This window comes from Coptis chinensis, chromosome 4 (genome assembly GCF_015680905.1).
Source record: "Coptis chinensis isolate HL-2020 chromosome 4, ASM1568090v1, whole genome shotgun sequence".
Taxonomy (NCBI): Eukaryota; Viridiplantae; Streptophyta; class Magnoliopsida; order Ranunculales; family Ranunculaceae; genus Coptis; species Coptis chinensis.
Window position 1 is genome coordinate 10,159,917 of NC_141459.1, and position 21,647 is coordinate 10,181,563.

At 32.9% G+C, this 21,647-nt stretch overlaps 1 pseudogene; it reads right to left on the reverse strand.

Annotated features, from left to right (window-relative positions):
- Positions 1-8,337: 8,337 nt before the first annotated feature.
- LOC147501782 (uncharacterized) lies at positions 8,338-9,170 on the reverse strand (annotated as a pseudogene).
- Between the last annotated feature and the right edge of the window lie 12,477 nt (positions 9,171-21,647).

A 21,647-nucleotide genomic window follows, 5' to 3' on the forward strand; every position in this document is an offset into this window, starting at 1 on the left:
CTTTGCCTCCTGCGGCTCAACCACCTCGGATCGCCTCTTCAAGTTAAACTCCGGAACCTGAGTGGGAGCATCATCACTTCCCAAGACTTCCACCACCCGCGACCCGACCCGGTCACCGTCACCCCTCAGTTTGTCAGAAGTAGAATGACCATCGGTAGCTCCTCCGGCCGTTCTCCTCGAAATAGGTGCTCTCTTATGGCTCTCCCTCTCCATCTCGATATCCAGGTTAGAATCAAAGATATCAAGAACAAGGCTTTCCGAGCCCTCTTTCTTTGCTCGAACTTTCTTCCGATTGATTTTCTCACCACCTCGTCTTTTGAAGTAGTGTGCAACCTCCTCTAGCGGGGCGCTTTTCTTCCAGCCGATTACCTCGTAAACTCTTCAATAGCCCGATGGCGATCACGATCCGCGATTACGACCTCTGTGAAAACAAACAAATGTCGAACATAATCATATCAACTCGTAACAAAACAAAACGATCTACACATATGACGACCTAAAACAGACAACCACATCCAATAACGACCTACCATCGGTCCTCACACAATGGTTCTCCACCTCATATCGGGAGGACAATAACTCCTCCTGTCGACAAAGCCTCGCCCACCATTCCTTCTTACTCCACGACAATCACGATGATTTACCCCTCATCACTTGAAAAAACAAAGTTCATAACATAAGATATCTTCCGCGGTAAAGTGCTCCAACACATCGGACAAACAAATATTGTAACCCCTCTATCTTAACAGATCCAACGTAAAACACCCTCAACTATACCACAAATTGCAAAGGTTCCTTCCACAAACGTTCGAGCGTCTTTAGGTCGGATGTGAACGACAACCTCGGCCAGCTTTCGGTTGGCCGTAATGCGTAATTACAGCCCACCATCTTGGGAGGCATAATCGAGCCAAACACGTTCTTCTCACCACTTTCGAATTAAGTATATCATCATATCGGGGGATATCAATCTCAAACTCCCTTCTCGAGTCCCCAAAGTTATCAAATACCGACCTAGACACCACCCTCCCTCTTCGCCATAAAATCCCGCGAAGAGGGCGATGGCGCCTCACCTCGATCGCGTGCCCTAATACCACCCCATCATCACTCCACAGTTCTCTCTGCTCCAGATCCAACTCAACTTCCCCACTCCAAACTATCACTAGTGATCGACATTACAAAACAAAACAAAACAAAAGATCTAATTTTTTAGATGAAAAGTGGCCTTTTGAAGATGAAAAGTCGAAAAGTTTTTGTTTTCTTTTTCTCTGCTTTTTCTTCTATTGAGATGATGAGTGAAGAAATGGAAGACCGCCCGGACCCTAAACCCTTTAGCCGCGACAAACCTCGAAAAAGACAAAAGCGTTTGGATTTCCCACATAGCACAATCATAACCCTGCCACAAAAGCGATTGCGATTTTGGGCCCATGGGTCAAATCCAACTGAGTTCACACATATTTTCCAAACCAAACAAAGTCAGCTGTGCGACATGTGTTGAAAGTTTTATTATATTATTATTATTTTTTCACACCACAGCTGTCCAAAGAATAAATAAAATAAAGGGGGCTATGTAAGTACCTCCGTTCTCGCCTTCGTATCATTACAACACACATGTCCACGGGTCATATCTTTACAACTTCGTTACTTCACCAGCTTATACCAAGCCATCAAGACGTAACAACGACCCAAACTCAGGTCATCCCAAATACCAGTTACAGCTATATATGGAAGTAAATGATCTAGCGCGATCCTGGAGCTCAGTTAACGCACCAATCAAGGAGTCATTTATTTTGTAACATCAGGAGTAATGATGAATTATCAAGATAGCACAAAATATGGATCTGCACTTGACAATGGCCTTGAGCAAATATAGAAGGTCAGCTCAAACATCTATAAGTAGAGAGAGATGAACTACGTAAGGCTTGATTCAAGTTTACCCAAAAAACTTGATACGTAGGCAACTCTTGTCCCAAGAAAAAGTGCAGTCATTCCCTATCAAACACAACATCAGGTCGTAGACCCAAAATCTATACTTCTACAGGCAGGAAAATAGAATTCTTCGATTGAGAGAATTTAGATGCAGAAGACCCAACTACATACGACATTGCAGAAAAAGAAAGTGAGATCGAATACATAGAGATGAAAGTGTATGTGTAGCTGTCCCGAGCATTGTAGGATACCAAGAGCACTTGTTTGAATGTGCCATATAACAAGCTTGCAAACATGAGTAGGTCTTGTCTTGTCGATGAAACCAGGTGGTTGAGTCATATAAACTTCCTCTCGTAATGTGCCATGTAAAAAGGCATTGGAGACATCAAGTTGTTTTACCAGCCAATTGTTTTGAACTGCTACTGCTAGAATTAGTCTTATAGTAGCTGCCTTAGCTACAGGACTAAAAGTTTCAAAATAGTCAACCCCTTCTTGCTGACTGAATCCTTTTGCAACCAACCTAGCTTTCAGTTTATCCAACTCTCCAGTCTGCTTTTGTTTGACTCTGAAAACCCATTTGTTTTTCACTAGATTTTGATTTGTATAAGGAACTAAGATCCAGGTTTGGGTTTTTATCAAGGCATTATACTCTTCTAACATTGCTTGTCTCCACCCTGGATCTTTAATAGCTTTGCTGAAACAAGTTGGGGCTATTGGGAGAACTTGTGTTGAATATTTGAATAGCATTGAGGCGGGAGGGATTTTGTAGTCTTTTTGATGACTGATAATGATAAGATCTTTTTCTTTTGAAAAATGCCACATTTCCCTCTTGTGTTCATTGTATGAGCATTTGTTAAATGATTTTTGGAAGTGAGAATTTGTGCTGGTACATCTGAGGAAACATGTGATGATTCTGGAGTAGCTAATTGATTTAATGATAGACTCGGAAATGGAATGGGTGAATTATTGAAAGTAGTAACTGGTGAAGATGAATGTATTATATGTGATGAATCTGAATTAACTGCAGGAATAGGTGTATGAACTGGTGAATGGCTACGTGAGTGAACAGGTGAGTGACTATGTGATTGTGATGCAGATACAGCTGGAGTAGAAACATGAGCTGAAGAAATATCATTTTGAGGAGAAAAAGACATTGAAGAAGAGTTAACAAAAGGATTAAAAGATGAAATGAAACTATGATCAGATGATACAGAAGGCTTTTGAAATGATTCAAACGATTTTTGAAATGATTCAGACGATTTGGTTTTGTAAGGAAAATGGACTTCATTGAAAATAACATTTCGAGAAACATATATCCTTCCAGTACTAGGATCTAAGCATCTATAGCCTTTATGATTCAGACTATACCCTATAAAAACACATTCTTTGGTTCTGGCTTGAAACTTGTTTGTTGTATAGGGTTTTAGCCATGGATAACAGGCACATCCATAGCTTTTGAGATAGGTATAGTCTGGTGGTTTTTTGAAGAGTTTTTGATATGGTGACACATAGTTAAAGTGTTTAATAGGTAATCTGTTTATGAGAAACACGTATATTGAAAACTTTCATTCAATATGAATATGGGATTGAACTCTGACAGAAAAGAGTTCTGCTTAGGTCAGTGAGATGTCTATGTTTTCTTTCCACAACACCATTCTGTTGTGGTGTGTGTGGACATGAAAATTGGTGTTTAATGCCACATTCACTTAGAAAATTTTCAAGGATAGCACTAGTAAATTCTCCTCCTGCATAGACCTCAAGATTTTGATTTTTGTGTTTAAGAAATTTTCAATTTGAAGTTTAAACTGTTTGAAAACAACAAAGAAGTCGGATTTGGCATACAAAGGAAACAACCAACAATAGTTTGTAAAATCATCCACAATGCTAGCATAATATTTGAATCCAGAAATTGAATTACAGGGTGATGGTCCCCATAAATCCACATGAAGAAGTTCTAAAGCATAAGCAGCTCTAGACTTAGAATTCTGAAAAGGTAACTGACTACTTTTACCAAATTGACAATTATTACAAAAATTCTCTTTTGAGTTTTTATTCAAAGGAAGCTCAAATTGATGAAGTATCTTTTTGAAGATTGAGGAAGCAGGATGACCAAGCCGTTGGTGCCAGATCATTGGAATAACTCTTTCACCAATATAGGCTTGAGTCTTGGGAGCAAAGAAGCGAGTAGGTGATGAAGTGGAGAGTGTGATAGGATACAGTCCATGCCTATGGGGCCCTTGGAAAAGAATCTTCTGTGACATGTTGTCCTTCACATAGAAATGAGATGAAGTGAAAACCAAGGAACAGTCATTATCAGATGTGAACTTATGCACAGAAAGTAAATTTTGTGAAATTTGAGGAACATGCAAAACGTCCTTTAGTACTAATTTGGAATTTAAATCTTGGGTATGGATAGTAATATTACCAGTATCGACAATGTCCAAAGATTGACCATCTCCAACTGTTACTTGATCTTGTCCATGATAAGCATGTGGAAACTCCAGGTTTGAGTAGTCTGCAGTCATGTGGTTTGAAGCTCTACTGTCAGCATACCAATTAGAACTTTTTGATGATGATGCCTCATTTCTGTGTGCAACCATAGCTCGTAGTTGCTTTGGTGGAATTTTCCCTTGATAAGCATAATTCATCCTATCAAAGCAGTCGATAGCATAGTGTCCCAGTTTTCCACAAATCTGACACAATGGCCTATTACCATTATTGAACCCTTGACCTATCTGAGGTCCATTTGCTGGTCCAGACTGATAACATTTGTTGTTGTTGACACTACCATTTCCTCCAGTATAGTTTCCACCATTATAGCTTCCTCCAGTATAGTTTCCACCATTGTAAATACCACCACCATTATAACCTGAGTTACCGCCATTATAATTGGTATGACCTCCTCTATTATAGCTTCTTCCTCTACCATTTCTACCTCTTCCATTATAAGCACCTCTGCCATTGTAATTTCCATTGTAATTACCCCTTCCAGCTGCATAAGCTTGTGGAACTGCAGTAGCTTGCACCAGAGTTTGATGTTGTTCTTCCACATTCATCTCTTCACTTAACAACATCCCATGTAACTCGTCCAGAGACACATCCTCCTTTCTGGTTCTGATTGAGGTACAGAATGGTTTATACTCCATGGGTAAACCAGTTAAAATTGTAATTAAAGTATCTCCTTCATCCATATTGCACCCAGCTTGTGCTAGTTGATCAGTGATTTCTTTTACCTTCATCAGATACTCAGCCATACTCATACTACCTTTCTTCATCGATTGAAGTTTAATCTTTAATTGATGAATATGCCCCCTTGAAACCATTGAAAACCTCTTATCCAATATAGTCCAGAGATCCCTAGATGTTGGTGCTCCAACAACATAGACAAGCAAACCTTCCGAGATTGTAGCATTAAGCCAAATCAATAAACCCTGATCTTTGTCATTCCATTCATCATATGCAGGATTAGACACCGTAGTAACACTACCACCTTCAGTTCCAGGAATGAACTCATTTGGGCATGGTTTTGAACCATCAACAAAACCTAACAGATTGAACTTTTTGAGGATTGGTATAAACATTGACTTCCACAAAACATAGTTTTCTTTGGTGAGTTTAATTGTCACCAGATTTGTTATATTTGGACAAGATTGTTGTGTAAACATCTTTACAAATGAAATCAAAGGTTTGATTTCAATCAAAGAAACACAATAATGATCAAATGAATGATTTAATAACCAAGAACTGAAATCAAATGCTTGATTTCAAACAAAACATGAAAACAAAACTTAGCTTGATTTGTCGATCGATTGAATGAGATTAGAAGAAACATATATCTTCTGATTTGAGCTTCATAACACCATTAATGGAGATTGAGTTCTTGAATTGAACTGAGGTTGAGAAATGAGGATTAGGATCAAATGTATGCTCTGATACCATGAAAGAATAATGAATCAAATGATTTTTTTCATTAACCGTAATGCTAGCTATTACATTGTATTTATACTTACATTTGACAGCACACAACCAATCACTAACTGACACCTGTACAATACTAACAACAGAATGTAACTAACTAACTGAATTGACTTGACTGAACTTCTAGAAGCTTTACATACATATACTAACATACGAAACCCCCAATGTTACCAATTTATTTTGGCAAAAACGCAAGTGTTCCTGTGGCATATGTCTCAATGCCTGGGTTTCGTCAGGAGACAACGCATCCAAAGTAGAAAGTTACAAACAGTACCTTGGGAAACCGCTAGAAGGAGGTTTCTAATGGGGGGTGGGGTGGGGTGAAGACCCTGGCGACTATTAAGCTGTCTTTTATAGCAAGGCTTAATACGCTTGAAGGTAATGTCAATGTTAATGATCAGGGCCGCGTGGTGGTTTTCTACCTCTGTGGAACTGTGCAAGTTAGCAACTTTGTGAACAAAGCGGTTAGATGTGTTCTTGGGTATGGCGTTTTCTCTTGGTTTTTGCGTTTCTTTCACGCATCGCCCTTGCACGTAGGAGCTTCAGGCATAATTTGCCTTCAGAGTTAAAGACTCATTGATTCGTAGGATTCCACAATTTACCGCAAGTGTTGACTTCTGATAAATCTTAAATCAGCCCTGATCATCTAATGTGTTCTGATCTTGTGTGTTTGTTAAATTTTAACTCATGGAAAGGAAAGGAAATAAAATTGGTGGTCCACTATGGAATGGAATGGAAATGAAATAATTTTAAATGGTATGTGTTTGGTAAACTGGGGAAAGGAAAGTAAAAACTGGGGAAAGGAATAATCATGTTTGTTTGCAAAAGCTATGGAAATGAATAATTGTATTGTTGGGTCATGGGTGTATTAGTAGTAAACTCTATCTATCTATTTCCTTTCCTTTCCTTTCCACAAAATTTTTAGGGGTTAGCTAAGGACACAAAACCTTTTCCATTTCTATAATTTTGTTTCCATATGGAAAAGCCCATTTCCTTTCCATGGGTAAACAAACGCCTTAAAAACTATGGAAAAGGTGGACTACTCTTATTTTCCTTTCCTTTCCATAGTGTTTCCATCATAACAAACACACCCTAAGATATTCCTTTTCTTTTTTGCTTCCTGTGTTTGTGTCTCCGTATTAACTTAAGAAAATAGGGACAAAAATGTGACCAGCCATGACATTTTGCGCTAAGATACCTTCAAAATCGTTGATTACTTTTTGACCCTTTTTATTTAGTTATTCTGTTAGTCTTATACTCTTATAGTCTTATTGACTATATTTTTAGACAAGAATTTCATCGAAACTGTCCTTTAAAAGTTATTCCATACCACTCCAAAAGCAATCCCTCCATTCTAAACCTCAGAAGAAGCAAGGCCCAAAATATCGATATCCATGAATATATCGGTGTACCCAAAAACCGATATATATCGGATATTTCGGATATATCCATTTTTTTGGTAACCAGTCCAAACTATTTAAAATATCGGAAATATTGGATATATCGGAAATATAATATCGGAAATATCGGATATATATCGGAAATATCGAATATATATCGGATTTATATTTTAAAATAGTAAAAAAGTCAACCGATATATATCGATTATATCGGAAATATCGATTATATCGGCGATATAAAGTTTCATATCGGAAATTCCGATATATATCGGGAAAAAAAGGGTTCTATATTTGGTGGATATATATCGGAAATATCAATGTCGGTGTACCAAATTACCGATATATATCGGCGATATATCGGATATATCGGCGATATTTTGGTCCATGAGAAGAAGTATCCGGCCACAATAAGCTTCATTGTTACTTTGATTTGCAATTTGCAACGTGGTACATGGGCAGCAAGCTTCATGTTTCATCAGTTGCAAGTGGCAAGTAGTTCATCTGTGATGAAGGATTTCTTTCTGTGTACTTTAAGATTACTCAAGTATATGTTTGCAATTTCTAAATTCACCTGATGCATATTTGAGCTTACACTTTTTCAGTCGGTACGTGGTGTGACTGGCAAAATCAGTTGACATCTTTCTCTGTATGTCTACGGTCTACCTATGATTGCAAGTTGACTCATCTTTACATGTATTTCGTGTATATCCTTGTTAATTAGTTCTGTAAAACATGTTTTTCTGATTTTTGTTTTTATCCAAATTTTCAGGGCCAGTTTAAGAATTGTGTTGATATAGCTGACCGGAGTCGAGCAGATTGACGATGGGTTTACATGTAAAAGAAAAAACAACTGTAACTAAAGAAAAGGCTACAATGATATCCATGAAGGTACTTATTAACGCAAAAGGTCATGTTGCAACTGTATCGAAGCACTTCTTTCTCTCTAATTTCTTAGCTTAACACAAAGACACAAAGACACAAACACAGCCATAGATATAGATGGACATATCATATCCCAATACTTAACCACCGTTCATAAAATCTATTCGAAAAGCGCATATCATTGCTTTCTACGTTTTAAAAAAAATAGCAACATTCGCTGTAAATTGTGAAATCCTGTAAATCATCCAGTCGTAGTCTTTAGATTTGAAGGCAACTTATGCCCAAGTAAATTGTGAAATCCTGTAAATCATCCAGTCGTAGTCTTTAGATTTGAAGGCAACTTATGCCCAAAGCTGCTAGGTGGAAGGCGCCTCAAGTAGAAAAAAAAACAAAACAACAAAAGAAAACGCTACAGATGCTATAACACACTACTCCTTATTTGCGACGTAGCTAACTTGGACGGATGCAGAAGATTTCACCATGCGGCCCTGATCATTAACCGCGACATTACCTTTAAACATAAGAAGCCTTGATATATAAGACATATGAATTGTCGTCATGGTCTTGAAATGTGCCTGGAAAACCGTTGTCCCACCATTAGAAACCTCCCTTGTAGCGGTTTCCCAAGGTACTCCAATAGTTGGAACCGCCTCTTTTAGATGAATTGACTTCCCGTCTGCTTCTTGAGCAAACCCAGGAATTGCGACAAATCCCACTGGAACACTTGGATTTTGGCCAACATAAAGTGTACGTAACATTGAAGGCATCTTATCTAGTATAATAGTTGTGGCTGTAGAGTTTAAGGTCGATGAATATAGTGGTATTGGAGAGGTCATTAGAGAGTTTATCAAGAGCAGGAACATAGAATTCTTCAATGGAGAGAATAGGTGCAGAAGACACTACTGAGCCAATGCAGAGAAGGAAAGCAATGACGCGTAAACTGAAAGTGTATCCGGAGCAAGAAGAATTGCTTATATTTGCCATAAAGCTCTCAAAAACAAAAGTTCGCAAAAGGAGACAAAACAAAAAACGCTGAAAACGATGTTGGACAACGAAATTTTTTGTCAAATACACAAGACTAATAACTTACAAATTAGTCTTGAGATCAAATTAGGATTCGTTTTTTTACTGAAGTAAAAAAATTAGATTTTTCAGTCGTTATCAAATTAGAAGGCACAATTTTTGTGACACACTTAAAATTAATTCTAAAACCAGATCAAACCCCAAACATTTACGAACAGGGAAGTAAAGGTTAGGAATTCCAGCCTAAACAATCTAACGAATATCCTAATAAGTGATCCCTTAAATAAAGCCAGCACTGGAGAAATTAGCAGGCACAAATTTGACCAAAACCCTTAAGTCGTGGTCATTTTCTACCCGTGGCCTTGAAGGGAGATTTTATTTCTTTGGTGATCATCCTTTAAAGTATTGTGATATATCATGATATCTATTAATCCATATGAAGTTACCCATGATGTATCAAAAAATGCCGCATACAAAAAAAATTGGGTTTTCATAAAGACACCACTTATTTTACACGGGCTGCCCACACCCAAACGGATCCTAAGACCAAATGGAATACTACTTGAAAATTGAATAGACACCACTTAAGATTTTTTATTTTTTATTTTTTATTTTTTTTTTAAATTGTTTAATTTTAATTAGTTTGGTTTTATCTTACAGTAGACTCTATGGTGTCTTCCACTTAATTCTATGAAGTTCACAAGCTAAGGTCACCACTTTGAATTTTTCTATTTTCAAAACCAATGTAATCAAACAGTTAAGTTAACCTTTGGATGTATTGCGAGGAAAGCAAGAAAATTTAATTTCTCCAATCCTAAAGTCTAATCCATCTAATGCCTATTTGTAGGATAATGCTTAGTCTGGAAAAGTAAGACACACAGTTCCATTAATTACTCCCGATTTTCCTTTATGTTTCCTTTTAAAAAGGCACATAAAACATAAACTCATTTATTTGATTTAGAAACTATAGGATTAGTAATCTACTATCTATCTATATACTAAAGCAGAGACCTCTAATTGAGGATTTTCTCTTTCCTATGTGGCACTCTAATATGAGAGAGTTAGTTTTTTCTCTCTCCCATGTGTGACTCTAATACGAAAAGATAGTCTTTCTAATAATAGCCTACAATCTCACATATATAGAACCTCTTAGGAGAGTTTGAGTGTATTTTAATTATTATATTTGGAGAGTTTGAGTGTATTTCCAATTTTTACATATTTGATCAAATAAAAAAAAAATTGCTAAAAAATAGGTGATTTGTAAAAGGTAATTTCCTATTACTTAATCAAACACTTTTAGTGTTCCAATTCTTATATATTTGATCAAATAAAAAAAAAGGTAATTTGTAGAATTCCTTATTACAAATCATACAATTTTAGTGTCTATGATAAAACACCCGAATTTATTTGAATATATTCTTAACACGGCCTCAAAACATAGTTAAAAACAATTATACAAAAAATAACATCACAAAATTTATAATATAAAATGAAAAAAAAAAATAACGGCAAAGCAATAATGACAAATATTTTTAAAATTGCTAAAAAAATAGGTGATTTGTAAAAGTAATTTTCTATTACTTAATCAAACACTTTTAGTGTTCCAATTCTTATATATTTGATCAAATAAAAAAATTGCTAAAAATATGTAATTTGTATAAACTAATTCCTTACTACAAATCATACAATTTTAGTGTCTATGATAAAACACCGAATTTATTTGAATATATCCTTAACATGGCCTCAAAACATAGTTAAAAACAATTATACAAAAATAACATCACAAAATATATAATAGAAAATTTAAAAAAAAAAAAAAAAAAAAAAAAAAAGCAATAATGACAAATATTTTAAAATATATATAATCTTGAATGAAACTAACGAAAAAAAACACACAATTAATGGGGAACTCAAAACCGGATGCAAATGTATCGAACTAACCTCAAATAATATTTAACGGAAAATCGAACCTGGATGCAAATGCAAACATTAAACTAATTAAAAAGTAATTAATAGAAAATTGGAATATATATGGATACAACTGTATTAAACTAACCTCAAAGAATAATTAACGGAAAATCAAAACTTGGATGCAAATACATCAAACTAACATAAAAATAATTGTCGCAAATCGAAACTGGATAAAAATGCATTGAGCTAACCCTCAAAGATTAAATTAATAGAAAATCGTAAACTGGATGCAATTGCATTGAATTAACATCAAAAAAAAAAATTAATTATTAATTGGAAACATGATGCAAATGCGTGGAACTAATATTAAAAAATAATTAATGGGAAATCGGAAACTGGATGGAACCGCGACCTGAAACTAATCTCAAAAAATAAACTGGATGCAAATGCATTGAACTAACCTCAAGAAATAATTAATGGTAAATAGGAAACTGGATGCAAATTCATTGAACTAATCTCAAACAATAATTAATGAGAAATCGGAAACTAGATGCAAATGTAACTTTATCAAATAATAAACGAGAAATCAGAAACTGGATGCAAATGCATTAAACTAATCTCACAAAATAATTAATGAGAAATCAGGAACTGGATGCAAATGTATTGAACTGACCTCAAAGAATAATTAACAGGGAATTGGAAATTAGATGCAAATGTATTGAACTAATCAAAAGAATAATTAACGAGAAATCAAACCGGATGCAACCGTGATTGAACCGATCTCAAAAAAATAAATAACGAGAATTGAAATTGGATGCAAATCAGATTGAACTAACCTCAAAATATAAATAACGGAAAATCGAAAACCGGATGCAAATACATTAAACTAACCTCAAAACATAGTTGGGTTATATGTTGTGGGAATGTCTCGGTAAGTATAGTTTTGCATTTAAAATGATGTTTATCTTATCTCTTTCCGTATGATTGGGAACTCTTTGCTATTCAAGTAGCTACAATATATATGAACTTCACCTTATTAGGCAATCTCACAAAACTTCAATCAAACTTCTATTATTAAACAACAAAATGAAGTTGAAGGGTTTTATTAAAGATGCATGAGTTATTTTTTTTTTAATGGAGAATAAGGTTTTCACGTTATAAGAAATTTGGTTGAGTGATCAATATAATAGTAATATATAAAAGTTTTGCATATTTACAAATATTTTTCAAAATAATTAATATAATAACACCCGTTCGTAGATAATCTTTGAAGATTCTACATAGTAAGTCATGCATAATTTAAAGAATAATTAATGGGAAATCGGGAACTGGTAATCTTCAATGATCCCACATAGTAAATCAAACATAATTTACTTTTTATGTCATGTTTGCAAAAGGACACTACTGAGATGGATCGGTAGAGAAGTTGGTATTATACACCACATTGGATAATTAAAAGGAAATCGGAAATTGATTCAAATGCATAACGGAGCTCAGTAATTAACGGAAATTGGAAACTTTATGCAAATGCAATAAACTAAACTAAAAAAATGTAATTAACTAGAAATTGAAAATTGGGCAAATTGCATTAAACTAACGCCGATAATAACTAAAGGGAAATTAGAAATTGTATACAAATCCTTGAAAAATATTTAATGGGAAATCGGAAACGGTATGCAAATACATCAAACAAACCTCGATAATAATTAATAGGCCGAAATCGAAACTGGATGCAAATACATTGAACTAAACTCAAAAAATAATTAACATAAAATAAAAACCGAATGCAACTCGCATTAAACTAACCTCATAGAATAATTGGTGGGAAATCGGAAACTAAATGCAAATGCATTGAAATAATCTCAAAAAATAATTAACGGGAAATCAGAAACCAGATATAATTGCATCGAACTAACCTCAAAGCATAAATAATTAGAGACTACATGCAGATGTATTGAACTAACCTTAAAGAGTTATTAACGGGAAATCGAAAACTAGATCCAAATGCAATGAACTAACCTCAAAGACTAATTAACGAAACATTGAAAAATGGATGAAATTACACTGAACTAACCTAAATGAATAATTATCGGGAAATTATAAATGTGATGTAACTGCATTAAACTAACCTCAAAAAATAATTAACGGGAAATCGAAAACTTGATGCAAATGCATTGAACTAACCTCAAAGAACAATTAACATAAATTCGAAATTGATAAACCGCATTGAACTAACCTCAAAAGAATAATTAACAAAAACCAAAAACTAGATGCAATCGCATTAAACTAAAATAAGATATTAACTAACGGAAATCAGAAATTGGATGCAAATGCATTAAAATATCCTCAAAAAATAGTTAACTAAAAAATCGAAAGTCGAATGTAATCAGATCGCGATCGACCTCAAAGCATAAATGTCGGTTTTTTTAGCCTTTCACATGAGTAATTACGAAAGTAATTAGGAACCCAAAATGAAAGTGAGTTTAAAAAACAGAGACTCTTTACATGTATGCAAACGTGATATAGAAATTGTAAACTATCGAACTAACCTAGAAAAACAATTAACAGAAAATCAGAAATTGGATGCAGATGTATTGAACTAACCTCAAAGAGTAATTAACGCGAGATTAGAACCTGGATGCAAATTCAATAAACTAATCTCAAATACTAATGAACTAAACATAAAACCTGGATGCAACTCAGATCAATTAACCTTTAATGAATAAGTAACGGATATCATAAAATGGATGCAATTGCATTGAACTAACCTTAAATAATAATTGATGGGAAATCGGAAACTTGATGCAACTGCATTGAACTAACCTCAAAGAATAATTAATGAGAATTTGGAAACTGGATGCAACGTACTACATTAAACTAACCTCCAAGAATAATTAATGAAAAATCATAAACTTGATGCACATGCATTCAACTAATAACCCTAAAATATATTTGTATTATATGTAGGGGGAATAAATGTCTCGACAAATATAGTTTTGCATTTTAAGTAATGTTTATCATACTTCTTTTATTGTGATTGGGAATGCCTTGCTATTCAAGTAGCTTCAATATTATCTTCACCAAATTGGACATTCTCAAAAAACTTCAATCAAACTTCTATTGTTAAAACTAACAATGAAAAGAAGTCGATGAGTTTTATCAAAGTTTGATGCTTCCTTTTTATAGAGAGTGGTGCAAGAAATTTAATTGAGTAATTAATATAATTTTCATATCTCATAGCTATGCATAGTTGCTAATATTTTTTAGAATAATTTAATATAACGGCACCCGTTCGTAGGACACGTTCATGTGATAAATCTTTTCAAGTGGGAGTAGTGTATTCTTTGAGGATATGGAAACAAACAATCTATTTTAGTGATTTGTACACATTAGTACGTAAGCTGAGCGGTGATGATTTACCGTTAAATCACCATAAATCTAATAAAACTATTATACAAGCTAGATCGAGTTTAAGATAATTCTATTTGAAATTACGGATTAATATCCTAAACCACAAAGTGAAGAGTCTATCTCAATTTGATCCCTTAGTTTCCAAGTACTTATACACCATAATCGCTGCTCGGCTATACCAATTTGATCCCTTAGTTTCCAAGTACTTATGCACCATAATCGCTGCTCATTAACGTATTTCGGTTTATTTTAAATAAAAATATATTTTGATTCGAAAATTTGCAGCTAAATCACTATAAATCTAAAAAAACTATTATACAAGCTAGATCGAGTTTAAGATAATTTTATTTGAAAATTATGGATTAATATCCTAAACCATAAAGTGAAGATGCTATCTCAATTTGATCTCTTAATTTCTAAGTACTTATGCACCATAATCATTTTGCTCATTAACATATTTCGATTTATTTTCAATAAAAATATATTCTGATTCGAAAATTTGTGTGAGACATTTTATAAAGCCTTTTCAGCATACAAAATATTTAATAGATCCCGGGCGTATGCCCGGGTCCAAAATCTAGTGTAGATTAAAGTGGCGGAAGCAACACTTAATCAAAATCTACACTTTATAAAATCTTAAAAGTCTGACCTTTATTAATAATCACTCAATAATTCATAATACATCTACTATCTATATACTAAAGCAGAGACCTCTAATTGAGGATTTTCTCTTTCCTATGTGGCACTCTAATATGAGAGAGTTAGTTTTTTTTCTCTCCTATGTGGCACTATAATATGAAAGATAGTCTTTTTAATAGCCAGCCAGAGACCTCTAATTGAGGATTTTCTCTTTCCTATGTGGCACTCTAATATGAGAGAGAGTTAGTTTTTCTCTCCTATGTGGCACTATAATATGAAATATAGTCTTTTTTCTAATAGCCTACAATCTCACATACATAGAACCCCTTAGGAGAGTTTGAGTGTATTTCTAATTATTATATTTGAGAGTTTGAGTGTATTTCCAATTCTTACATATTTGATCAAATAAAAAAAAAATTGCTAAAAAATAGGTGATTTGTAAAAGGTAATTTCCTATTATGAATCAAACACTTTTAAGTGTTCCAATTTTATATATTTGATCAAATAAAAAAAAAATAGGTAATTTGTAAAATTCCTTATTACAAATCATACAATTTTAGTGTCTATGATAAAACACCTAATTTATTTCAAATATATTCTTAACACGACCTCAAAACATAGTTAAAAACAATTATACAAAAAATAACATCACAAAATATATAATAGAAAATGAAAAAAAAATAACGGTAAAGCAATAATGACAAATATTTTTAAAAATTGCTAAAAAATAGGTGATTTGTAAAAAGTAATTTTCTATTATTTAATCAAACACTTTTAGTGTTCCAATTCTTATATATTTGATCAAATAAAAAAAATTGCTAAAAATATGTAATTTGTATAAACTAATTCCTTACTACAAATCATACAATTTTAGTGTCTATGATAAAACACCTAACTTATTTGAATATATCCTTAACATGGCCTCAAAACATAGTTAAAAATAATTATACAAAAAAACATTAACATATACAAATATATAAAAAAAAAAAAAAAAAAAAAGCAATAATGACAAATATTTTAAAATATATATAATCTTCGAATGAAACTAACGTAAAAAACAATTAATGGGAACCGAAAACTGGATGCAAATGTATCTAACTAACCTCAAATAGTATTTAACGGAAAATCGAAACCTGGATGCAAATGCAAACATTAAACTAATCTTAAAAAGTAATTAATAGAAAATTGGAATATATATGGATGCTGTATTAAACTAACCTCAAAGAATAATTAACGAAAATCAAAACTTGGATGCAAATACATCAAACTAACATAAAAAATAATTGTCGGCAAAATAAACTGGATGCAAATGCATTGAGCTAACCCTCAAAGATTAAATTAATAGAAAATCGAAACTGGATGCAATTGCATTGAATTAAATCAAAAAAAAAAATTAATTATTAATTGGAAACATGATGCAAATCGTGGAACTAATATTAAAAAATAATTAATGGAAATCGAAACCGGATGGAACTGATTTGAACTAATCTCAAAATAAACCTGGATGCAAATGCATTGAACTAACCTCAAGAAATAATTAATGGTAAATAGGAAACTGGATGCAAATTCATTGAACTAATCTCAAACAATAATTAATGAGAAATCGAAACTAGATGCAAATGTAACTTTATCAAATAATAAGCGAGAAATCGAAATGGATGCAAATGCATTAAACTAATCTCACAGAATAATTAATGGGAAATCGAAACTGGATGCAAATGTATTGAATCGACCTCAAAGAATAATTAATGTGGAATTGGAAATTAGATGCAAATGTATTGAACTAATCAAAAAAGAATAATTAACAAGAAATCGAACCGGATGCAAATCGCATTGAACCGATCTCAAAAAATAAATAACGGAATTGAAAATTGGATGCAATTTGTATTGAACTAACCTCAAAATATAAATAATGGAAAAATCAGAAAACCGGTGCAAATACATTAAACTAACCTCAAAAACATAGTTGGGTTATATATTGTGGGAATGTCTCGGTAAGTATAATTTTGCATTTAAAATGATGTTTATCTTATCTCTTCCCCGATGATTGGGAACTCTTTGCTATTCAAGTAGCTACAATATATATGAACTTCACCTTATTAGGCAATCTCACAAAACTTCAATCAAACTTCTATTATTAAACAACAAAATGAAGTTGAAGGGTTTTATTAAAGGTACATGAGTTATTTTTTTTTAATGGAGAATAAGGTTTTCACGTTATAAGAAATTTGGTTGAGTGATCAATATAATATTAATATATAAAAGTTTTGTATATTTACAAATATTTTTCAAAATAATTAATATAACAACACCCGTTCGTAGATAATCTTTGAAGATTCTACATAGTAAGTCATGCATAATTTAAAGAATAATTAATGGGAAATCAGGAACTGGTAATCTTCAATGATCACACATAGTAAATCAAACATAATTGACTTTTTATGTCATGTTTGCAAAGACACTCTGAGATGGATCAAATTAGAAGTTGGTATTATACACCACATTGGATAATTAAAAGAAAATCGAATTGGAAATTGATTCAAATGCATAACCGAGCTCAAAGAGTAATTAACGGAAAATTGGAAACTTTATGCAAATGCAATAAACTGAACTAAAAAGTAATTAACTAGAAATTGAAAACTGGTGCAATTGCATTAAACTAACGTCCGATAATAACTAAAGGAAATTAGAAATTGTATACAAATCCTTGAAAAATATTTATGGGAAATCGAAACGGTATGCAAATACATCAAACAAACCTCTCAGATAATAATTAATAGGCCGAGAAATCGAAACCGAATGCAAATACATTGAACTAAACTCAAAAAATAATTAACATAAAATAAAAACTAATGCAACCGTGCATTAAACTAACCTCATAGAATAATTGGTGGAAATCGGAAACTAAATGCAAATGCATTGAAATAATCTCAAAAATAATTAACGGAAATTAGAAACCAGATATAATTGCATCGGACTAACTTCAAAGCATAAATAATCAGAGACTAGATGCATATGTATTGAACTAACCTTAAAGAGTTATTAACGGGAAATCGAAAACTAGATCCAAATGCAATGAACTAATCTCAAAGGCTAATTAACGAAACATTGAAAAATGGATGAAACTACACTGAACTAACCTAAATGAATAATTATCGGGAAATTATAAATGTGATGTAACTGCATTGAACTAACCTCAAAAAATAATTAACGGGAAATCGAAAACTTTATACAAATGTATTGAACTAACCTCAAAGAACAATTAACATAAATTCGGAAATTGGATGCAACTGCATTGAACTAACCTCAAAGAATAATTAACAAAAAACCAAAAACTAGATGCAATTGCATTAAACTAAAATAAGATATTAACTAATGGGAAATCAGAAAATGGATGCAAATGCATTGAAATATCCTCAAAAAATAGTTAACCCAAAAATCGAAAGTCGAATGTAACCGCATCAAGATCGACCTAAAAGCATAAATGTCGGTTTTTAGCCTTCTCACATGAGTAATTACTGAAGTAATTAGAAACCCAAAATGAAAGTGAGTTTAAAAAACACTCTTACATGTATGCAAACTATATAGAAATTGTAAACTATCGAACTAACTAGAAAAAAAATTAATTAGTGAAATCAGAAATGGATGGGATGTATTGCACTAACCTCAAAAGAGTAATTAACGAGAGATTAGAACGGATGCAAATTCAATAAACTAATCTCAAATACTAATTAACTAAAACATAAAAAACTGGATGCAACTGTACTGAATTAACCTTAATGAATAAGTAACGTGATATCATAAAATGGATGCAATTGCACTGAACTAACCTTAAATAATAATTGATGGGAAATCGGAAACTTGATGCAACTGCATTGAACTAACCTCAAAGAATAATTAATGAGAATTTGGAAACTGGATGCAACGTACTACATTAAACTAACCTCCAAGAATAATTAATGAAAAATCATAAACTTGATGCACATGCATTCAACTAATAACCCTAAAATATATTTGTATTATATGTAGGGGGAATAAATGTCTCGACAAATATAGTTTTGCATTTTAAGTAATGTTTATCATACTTCTTTTATTGTGATTGGGAATGCCTTGCTATTCAAGTAGCTTAAATATTATCTTCACCAAATTGGACATTCTCAAAAAACTTCAATCAAACTTCTATTGTTAAAACTAACAATGAAAAGAAGTCGATGAGTTTTATCAAAGTTTGATGCTTCCTTTTTATAGAGAATGGTGCAAGAAATTTAATTGAGTAATTAATATAATTTTCATATCTCATAGCTATGCATAGTTGCTAATATTTTTTAGAATAATTTAATATAACGGCACCCGTTCAGAGGACACGCTCATGTGATAAATCTTTTCAAGTGAGAGTGGTGTATTCTTTGAGGATATGGAAACAATCAATCTATTTTAGTGATTTGTACACATTAGTATGTAAGTCGGCGGTGATGATTTACCGTTAAATCACCATAAATCTAATAAAACTATTATACAAGCTAGATCGAGTTTAAGATAATTCTATTTGAAAAATTACGGATTAATATCCTAAACCACAAAGTGAAGAGGCTATCTCAATTTGATCCCTTAGTTTCCAAGTACTTATACACCATAATCGCTGCTTTCGGCTATCTCAATTTGATCCCTTAGTTTCCAAGTACTTATGCACCATAATCGCGCTCATTAACATATTTCGGTTTTATTTTCAATAAAAATATATTTTGATTCGAAAAATTTGCTGCTAAATCACCATAAATCTAAAAACACTATTATACAAGCTAGATCGAGTTTAAGATAATTTTATTTGAAAATTATGGATTAATATCCTAAACCATAAAGTGAAGATGCTATCTCAATTTGATCTCTTAATTTCTAAGTACTTATGCACCATAATCGCTGTTCATTAACATATTTCGATTTATTTTCAATAAAAATATATTCTGATTCGAAAATTTGTGTGAGACATTTTATAAAGCCTTTTCAGTACACAAAATATTTAATAGATCCCGGGCGTATGCCCGGGTCCAAAATCTAGTAAACACAACTAAAACAACTCTCTTAAACCCTAACCATAAGCCCTTATTTATACTATTAATAATAAAGCAGCAAATAAATTAGTGGGCTCACGGCCCATGGGCTTTGATAAGCACCCAAAAGCATAGTTTAAACCCCTTGGTAGTATTACATTTATGCCAATTATGTTTATAATAAATAAGAGTTAGTATTGTTTACATATTTTTGTGTATTTCAGGTCTTGAAGCTGTTTATGCGCTTAAATATGTCATTTTGCATGGAAAATGAGTTAAGAAGATTGCCGAGGAAGTTCTACATTTAAAGCCCAAGAATCATGAAGAAAAGCCTTTTTCAATCCCAGTCAAAGTCAATTCGGATAGAAAAAGAACATAAAAGTCAATAGAACTTCAAATGGGCATATCTTTGGACTCGTGCCTCAGAATTGGGCTTACTTTATGTCAAAACGACCGGCTCGGAATAAGCTTTCCAATGAACCTAGTCTTGCCTCAATCAGAGTTGTAAAAGTGGACGAAAATAGTAATTAAATAATTTCTAGCAGTCGTGGGCTCTTTAGACTTACCTAATGGACTTTGAGCTCACATTAGAGGCCCAAAGTCCTCTTTTTTAGCCCATGCACGAAAATGTAACCCTAACTCTCTCCTATATAAAAAGGATTAAGGCTAAACTTAATACTCCTTTTCAATAAAAAGCTTAGTTATTTAATATTCAATTCTCTTCTTTAAATTATGTCTTATTATTATTGTTTAAATGACATGATTCCTATGACACTAGGCTAAACCTCCATTAGAGGAGGTTTATGAAGTCGTGTGAGAATGATTAATCTTTAGGATTTATTGTTTTGCAAATAAGAACTTCAAGTTTTTCATTATGAGTAACTAGAGATAGAGCTCATAATTGAGAACTAGAGCATAGAGCCACCACCAAAGAGATTTGTGGTGGAGTTATACTCTCTTGCTAGTGAAACCTCGATCCGAGATGACTATTCACTAGGGATTAACAAAGCGATTCGATACTAACTAATAGTAAATCGAATCGAATGGTGGATTAAACCCCTTTTAATTCCTTTATTCATTCTCTAAATTTACTATTTTCACATCATATCTACTATTTTGACTCTTATTAGTGAAGTATAATTGCAATCTAGATTCGCATCCAAGTAGTGTACGAATTAGAGTTTGGCGAACACGACTACTCTTCTCTTTATCACATGATTTTGATGAGTTTCATCTACTGTTTTTCCACCATAATTTACTCACGACACCATATATTCACTATGCATCAATCAAACATCAAATATTACTTATCAGACTTGACCACCGAATCTTGAAGGAAATGAACTCATGTTCTACATCATTCTCCCCAGTTTGAAAAGAACTCGTCTATAGTTTGTATACGCAATTGACTGATGAAATTCACTGTAGT